Source organism: Aedes albopictus, chromosome 2 (assembly GCF_035046485.1).
Source record: "Aedes albopictus strain Foshan chromosome 2, AalbF5, whole genome shotgun sequence".
Lineage (NCBI taxonomy): Eukaryota > Metazoa > Arthropoda > Insecta > Diptera > Culicidae > Aedes > Aedes albopictus.
Genome location: NC_085137.1, coordinates 518,156,791 through 518,164,656, shown reverse-complemented (window position 1 = coordinate 518,164,656; position 7,866 = coordinate 518,156,791). Strand labels below are relative to the sequence as shown.

Below are 7,866 nucleotides of genomic sequence, written 5' to 3'. Positions count from 1 at the left end.
TTGATGAAATTCAATATATTGGCGAGTTTTACGGACGATCTTCTTAAATTTTAGCAAAATTTCCAAAAATTTTTGAAGAAATGTATTTTTTCCAATAAGAAAAAAACAACTTAAAAATTCTTTCTCGACGTTTATTTGACATATCATATGTAGGCGAGTTACAGTAAAAACTTCAGCTCAATCAGAGGATTGATTACGAAGAATGAGATGTTTGAAGTGAGCGACTTTGCTTAAAAATAGAACAAAAATCGATTTCAAATCATCAACCTTGTATGGAAGGTCGAAAAAATTTCCTCTCTACTGTAATTTTTTTCCTTCACGTTTTCGAACTGAGGGCATGATTTTGCACCAAAAATGATCATCAGCTTACCGAGTTCAAAAATGCTGTAAACTAGTGTTACTGACGAAATAGCAAAATAATCATCATAATTAAACTTTGCGGTTACAATTATTCGAACATTGATCACCTTCAATGTTTATTAAGACAATTAGTTGAATAAAATAGTTAAGCAATGTTTAAGCAGCATATGCACTAGCATTGGTGTAAATCTGGCTGAGACATCGATTTTTGTGAATCGATACGTATCGGATCAGCAGAATCGATTTACCGATTTAATCGAATGCTTTGAATCGATGTTTTCACATCGATTCGATTTTGAAAATATTACAGAACTTTAAAATGATTCGTTAGTTGCATGTAGTTTAAGTTCATGGTATGTTCTATTTGTCTAAATGAATTTAATATCAAAATTTGAGATTGCACATCGAACAATTCGCGACTCTGATTCGAAAATGGATATAACGTTGAGACAGTGTATTCTGAAAAAAAAAACTATTTTTGAATCAAAAGAAATATCCTGAGATCCTGATATTTCCCAGAACTCCGAGAAGTATTCCCATATAGTACTGAGATAAATTCCCGCAGACTGTAGAGAGGAATTTTATCCTAGAATATTTGAAGAGGCTCCTCTAGAATTCCGAAAGGAGTTCCTCTAGAATTATGATAGAGATTTCTTCAGAATGCTGAAAATGATTACACTAGAATCCTGAGCGACATTATTTAGAAAAAAAAAAAACAAGACTCTTCCGGTATCTTGGTTGGAATTCTCTCTGAAATCTATTAAGGATTTCCCTAGAGTCCTGAGATAGATTACTCCATATCTATGAGACAGATTGTCTCAAAGTCCCGAGCGGAATTCTCCCAGAATCATGTGATAGATTGTCTCAGAATCCTAAGAGATTCTCCCAAAATATTCCAGAATCCAAAGATGGATTATCCCAGAATCCTGAATAGGATTATCCCAGAATCACAAGATGAATTCTCCCAGAACCCTGAGAGAAATTCCAAGAGCGGTTCTTCCACATTCTTGAGATAAATTCATCTAGAATACTGAGAGAGATTCTCACGGAAAAGATTTTCGGAATTCTAAGATGAATTCCCCAAGAAACTTGAAGGAAATGAACCAAAATCCTGGAAAGAGTAGCTTCGAACCCTAAGAAGGATTACTTCAGAATCCTGAATTCTTCCTGGAAGGGATTACAAAAACATCTAAAATGGACTTCCCCAGCATCTTGACAAGGATTCTCTGGAATTCTGAGAGGTATTCCCACATAAAACAGAAAAATTACCGCAGATTCCTGAAACACATTCCCAAAATCTTTGAAAGGACTCCCCTAAACTCCTAAAAGCGATTGTCCCAGAACTACTCTCAGAGTTCCTCAGAATACTTTAAACTATTACACCAGAACCTCAAGAGAATCTTCCCCTAATCTTTCCAGGGATTTCCACTGATTACTAAGAGGGACTCTCCCAGAATCCTGAAAGGGATTTCTGGGAACAACTGCTCCAGATTATAGAAAACAGAACTCTGCTGGAACTCTCGTTGAATACTGAGAAGGATTTCTTCCGAACCCTTAGAGGAATCACAAAATCTATGCGAGGGATTCTTAAAAATCCATATTTTTTCTAGAGAATTATGTCCAGAATCTCGGGAGAGATTCTTCAATAATTAATAATTCTAAAAAAACACGTCCTAGAATCTTAAAAAATATAGCCCCAGAATATCAAGGATTTTTTCAGAATCATAAGATCAATTCCCCAGAATCTTGGGAGAAATTTCCCCAGGAACCTGACGGGGATTACCCCAGAAAGATGAATTTTCAGAGAATCTTGGGAAGAGTACCCGCAGCATACTTAGTGATATCCCCAGAGTCTTAAAAGGATCTAACGTAGAATCATGAGAAGGATACCACTAGAATCCTGTGTGGAATTCCCCAGGAATCCTAATAAATATTCCCCCAGAATTCTGAGATGAATTTCGCCACAATTCTGCACGGAAAGATCGATGTACACAGAGCAAGGAGTAACTTTCACGCAGCGATCGAAAAGACAAAAGATTTCATGCAAACTTGTGTGAAAATACACGCAAATTTGTGTAAACCCGGAGCAGCACATTTTTTGTGCTGATCCAGTCGTACGCAAATATGAGTGAAAAATCCTTTGTCTTTTCGTAAGTTACTCATTCGCTGTGTACTTTCGTTTTAGGGTGTGAGAATACCGAGAATGATTCTTCAAGAAGTCTGAGAGGAGTTCCTGAGAAAGATTTCCTCAGAATTCTGAGTGGGATCCGAAGTTAGGGGCTACTCCATTTTTCTAAAAAGGATTCTCTCGGAATATTTTATAGAAATTCTTCCAGAATCCTGAGGGATTTCCTAGGATTCCCGAGATTGATTCTCCCTGAATCCTGTGATGGATTGCCTCAGAATTCTGAGAGAAGTTTTTTCTCGGGATTCAACCAGAATGCTTGGACGGATATCCCCAAAACTCCCTGGCGGATTCTTGCAGAATCCTGAGAGAGATTCTTGTAGGGTCTCGCTCGAATCCAAAGTAAGATTCAATAAACCACGATAAGATTATTTACAGAAAATAACTATTTCTTCAATTACTTGCGCTCTGAAACAGCGTCTTTATGTCACCACGTCTCAGCCAATTCTCCCTTTCTAGATGGTTCCCGACTACTACGACCGTTTCTTCTCGTTGTCCCTAACAACGAGCACATGTCTCGGAACACCGAAGCAAATCATCTACTCATTATGTTATAATAACATTTTCAATTTCCTACAATTCTCCTAGAATCCTGAGAGAAATTCTCCTGCAGTATTGAAAGACATCCCACTAGAATCCTGAAAGAGCTTGCCCCAGAACTCTGAGAGAGATCCTCCACATTACTGAGAGAAATTCAATCCTGCGAGGGATTCTCAAAAAATGTTCGGAACCCAGAGATAGACTGACCTAGGTTCCTGAGAAGGATGCCCTAGAACAATGAAAGGGTCACTCTAGGCCATAAGGAGAATTCCTTTAGCATCCTGAGAATGATTCACTTAGACTCCTAGGAGGGAGTGTGAAGAATTAGCCTAAGTTAAAATTCACGAACAAAAAGGCCTTTTTGTTAATGGTTAAATTTAACTGTGGATTCTGAAGAAAAGTATTTTAAAATTTTCGAATCGAAAGAATAATCGAATGTAAAAAATCGATTCAGTCGATTTCGTGGGGTTCCAACATCGATTCAAAAAATCAATTAATCGGAACAAAAACATCGATTCAAAATTGTCCAACGCTATATACATCATTGTTTAATAAACGTTGAAGAAACGTTTATGATGTTTGTGTAAATAGCAGACGATTCTAAAGATAAACAAGAGTTTCACAACTGATGTACGATCATTGGATAAACATTTATTTGATCGTGCTTATAGAACGGTTGATGTTGAATAGATTCTCATTTTTGGGCGAACAAGAGTTGAAGAACACTTTTATTTTAAAACTATTCAAATATAATACGACTTGCAGATTAATAACGTTACTTTGACAAACATTTCTTAAAGCAAAAATGGTTTCTAGGGGTATTATAATGTGTGCCCTGGAGTGGACCTGGTGTGATGGCTAAAGTACGTAACTATCATGCCGAGGACCTGGGATCGAATCCCCCTCCATTTTTCATATTTCTCTATGAGTCGTGCAATAAAAAAATCATTCATCTTTTAAATTCCTGAATAACATAGCCACACACACGAGACGCGAAATGAGACAAGACATAACACTTATCGTTCTTACAATCGTCAAGAAAAGATTAAGAACGATAAGTGTTATGTCTTGTCTCATTTCGCGTCTCGTGTGTGTGTCGTGAAGTTCTTACGTTAGCAAAAACTGTAAAAGTTAATAGTGGAATAACATAGCCCATTCAATAATTCATTACAAAATGACTTTTTTGGATGCCCCTATATTTTTCTCAGTTTGGTGTTCTATGAGCACTTCATAGATTGAAAATTGACAGCTTTGGAAGAACAAAAGTAGTGATTTCAACATTTAATTCATAATACTTACATGATGAAAAACAAGCACAGGAGAAATTCCAAGTTATATTTCCAGAAAATCTATAACACGATTAGAGATCCATCAGCAAACATGTGTATTGAAATTTCACTTATGTTTTATGTACGGTGAAATATCACCCACGATAAAGTTTACCACGTTTTTCCTATTGCAAATATGGAGCAATGAGCACTTCAATATTCTTCCATTTCAAACTAGTGTACACTCACATCCAGAGAAATTCTCGCACAGAAATCACCCACATCGAGAAGCATATTTCCTAACTGGCAAAACATTTATCATAAATATTTCTTTTTTAGATACCCTTTTCAAATTCGCGCTGCTGGTACTGGCGTTATTATATTCATAAATCTGGCATCACGCACTCTACGACATAGCTCTTTTTCGCTCTTCTTCCACGCTTTGTTTCTACATTTCCATGGTTTTTGCACTCATGCTAGACACATCTGTTGTAGATAAATTCCTTTGGTACGATTTATTACTTCCTCACATTTCAAACCGTTGAACAGAAATCAATTACTAAGCCGATTGGAGAAACATAATTTCTTCTGAAACACACGTTTTCACTTAACAGCACTATAACGCTTTCGTGCGCTCATACATTTATGATTTGAGTCTTTCTAGTTATGTTGCCACCCACTCAACACAGTTAATTGCCATCCAATCCCCTCTGTGGGCGACAAGGTTAGCGAATTTAGTCCGTTCCGATCACTTCCAATTCCAAAACTCAACTGAAACAGAACTGTCTCGGCGGGTTCGTTTATGTACTTTCCCCAAAACGATCTTTCACGAGCCCCCCCAGTCAAGGTTGCCAATTCTACCGACTGAAAGTTACTTTCCATCAGTGGTTCATCCCATGCAGAACGGACATCACTGGTCCAAATCGTGTCTTCCCATCAAGCACGTGGTGCCGAAATTCTCTCAGAGCAGAACAGGCAGGCCTTGAAATGCGCAAGTCTTTGTTTATGTTTACAATTTGCCTCATCGCAATCATCGCACAAAGCAGGCTGGAAAAAGCCGGCCGGCCAAATGTGAATCGTCCGTGCGTCGCCTACTTATAGGAAAGACGACCATGTGCACCCATCGGTCTTGCACGGCACGGTAATGCTCGGCAGACCACGCGGTGATTGGCTATGCAGGGGGTGGGGGGGTTTTATTTGCATGTTGGAACAGGGAGACTGTAACCAGATGGGAAAAATCTTTTCTTCACGCCTAGCCGACCCCAGGTCGGGGTTGATTCGGAATGTGGTTGGAACTCCAGTCACATAGCACAGCGGTATTTTGTAAGCGAATTGTTTGCATGTTGTACGATCGGAACATGTCTGTCAACTGTCTGCAGTGGATGAGATAATACTTGGAAAAAATAACAATGGCTGGATAAATGGATGTTTCTTTATGTACCTAATGAAATTACTTTTAATTAAAATTGTCTCTCATTGAATGTGGACACAAAGTGCTTACGGCGTAAATGGGCGCTCTTGTATTTGAACTCCCCCATTTGAATCATTTTCCATCTGCATGCTTCGTTTTCTTTGTCGCATACCATGCGTCTCCTTCGAACTGCTTGGCCCATGAAACTTCTGTGAAGATCACATCCCCAAGCACATCCCACAGTAGGTTAGCGATTGATTGTGAACCGTTAGAAGAGTTTGTTCTATATACTTAAGGCGAAACTGGAAGCATTTTCTATTTTTTTCGGTTTTTGATTGTTTATTAAATAACGAAGCAATATTTTCAAAATCGGGTTTCATGCACATGTAGAGTATGAATCAAGGGGTTTTCTGAATTTTTTTGAGGTGGAAAATGTTTTCCATTTTTGCTGAAATCATTTTTTTGTGAAATTTTGTTCAAAAATGGTTTCTGTAAAAACGAAAAACATTTTCCACTCCAAAAAAAAGTCAGAAAATACATTGATCCATACTCTACATGTACACGAAACCCGATTTAGAAAATATTGCTTCGTTATTTAATAAAAAAAATCAAAAACCAAAAAGTGAGGAAATGCTTCCAGTTTCGCCTTGAACCTTTATTTTAAAATTTTCTTCTTTGTGACTAATCTACCTAAAAGTGCGATAAGAATTCATTTTCCTCATAAATGAAGATAGGGTATTGGTGTCTTCTGCAAAGTTACAGAAAAATGTGTTCTTGGAAAGTTTGCCGAAAAAAACTACAGGTCGGACTCGATTATCCGGGGGTTCAATTAACCGGGGGCCCAATTATCCGGGGCTCGATTATCCGGAAAAAATGGCTCGATTATCCGGGGACTAAATAATTTTTCGTTTTGTTTGCACAATTTAAGATGGCAATAAGTTAAAAGTTGTATCAAATGTCAAATACAACACCCATAAATCAGATTCAGCCTATTTGAGAATTATTTTTATTATGCAGATTTTTCGGCTAAATTTTCATTCCCAATAAATATGTTTATAATCATGCCAGCCGTTGAGTTTAAGGACTCTAACATCATACAAGCTTGCTTCTATGTTTATCGAACTGTTTTTGATTGATAAATCTCAAAAATAAAATATAAAAAGTTTGGCTCGATTATCCGGAAATTCGATTATCCGGGGAGATTGTTTTTCGGAGTCACCCGGATAATCGAGTCCGACCTGTATTACTGTATTTGCTCAACTTCAAAGTTACGTGTCATTTTTTGGTGATGACCCTTTTGAAATAGGTTTTCCGATATAACTTTTTCTATGGATCCTTGAGAATTTTCGAGTTTACTACAAAGTTTTTTTTTTGTAATGAAATGAAGCTCCTTCTGATTTCTTTCTTCAGATAACGCTCTAAGAAGAACAGAGCCTGCATCTCAACGAGAAATCTCAATTAGACTCCCTTCAAGAGACTCCCTTGGAGAAATTTCTACAGGAATCGTCGGAGGAACTTTAGAGGAGGTCTCATCCAGAGGGTGTTGCTGGAATTCTTGATGCAATTGCAACTGAGATTCCTACATACCAAAAAAATTGCTGTGATTCCTCTAGATATTTTTCCGAAATTTCCTGCTGTGATTCCATCAGGGATTTCTACGATGATTCCTCCAGAACCTTTTTTTTAGTAATTACCCAGTACTTCTGCCGGAAATCCACTTGAGTTCTTCGTGAATTCTTGCTGGGATTATTCAAGGAATGCTTCTGGGGTTCATTCAGGAACTTCTGGTGCAACCCTCCAGGGAGTATTATTGGAATTCTTTAGGCTGTTAATCCTCCGGAAGTTCTTGGTGAGCTCCTCAGAGCAATAACAAGAGAAATCTTAACTGATTTTGTTTGAGAAATTCCAGCAAAAAATCCTGAAACATTCCTGGTAGCAATCAGCAAGAATTGCAGCTGATGTTTCAAAAGAAATTCCTAAAGCAATCTTTGAAAACTCCCTGTAGAAATCATAAAGGGAATTACTCTAGAAACCCTTGCAGGAATGACTAGCAAGATTAGTATAAAAATCCTTGGAGAACACTCTGGGGCAATCTCAACAAG

The 7,866-nt window shown here is 37.7% G+C and overlaps 1 protein-coding gene across 2 annotated transcripts in view; it reads right to left on the bottom strand.

Moving 5' to 3' along the window:
* Window positions 1-5,238, bottom strand: part of LOC109409677 (uncharacterized) — a 209,230-nt gene extending 203,992 nt beyond the window's left edge. For both annotated transcript variants that reach the window (XM_062854595.1, XM_029870148.2), the window contains exon 1: window positions 4,385-5,238. The gene's annotated coding sequence lies outside the window, so the exon portion shown is untranslated. The remainder of the gene's footprint in view (window positions 1-4,384) is intronic.
* Between the last annotated feature and the right edge of the window lie 2,628 nt (window positions 5,239-7,866).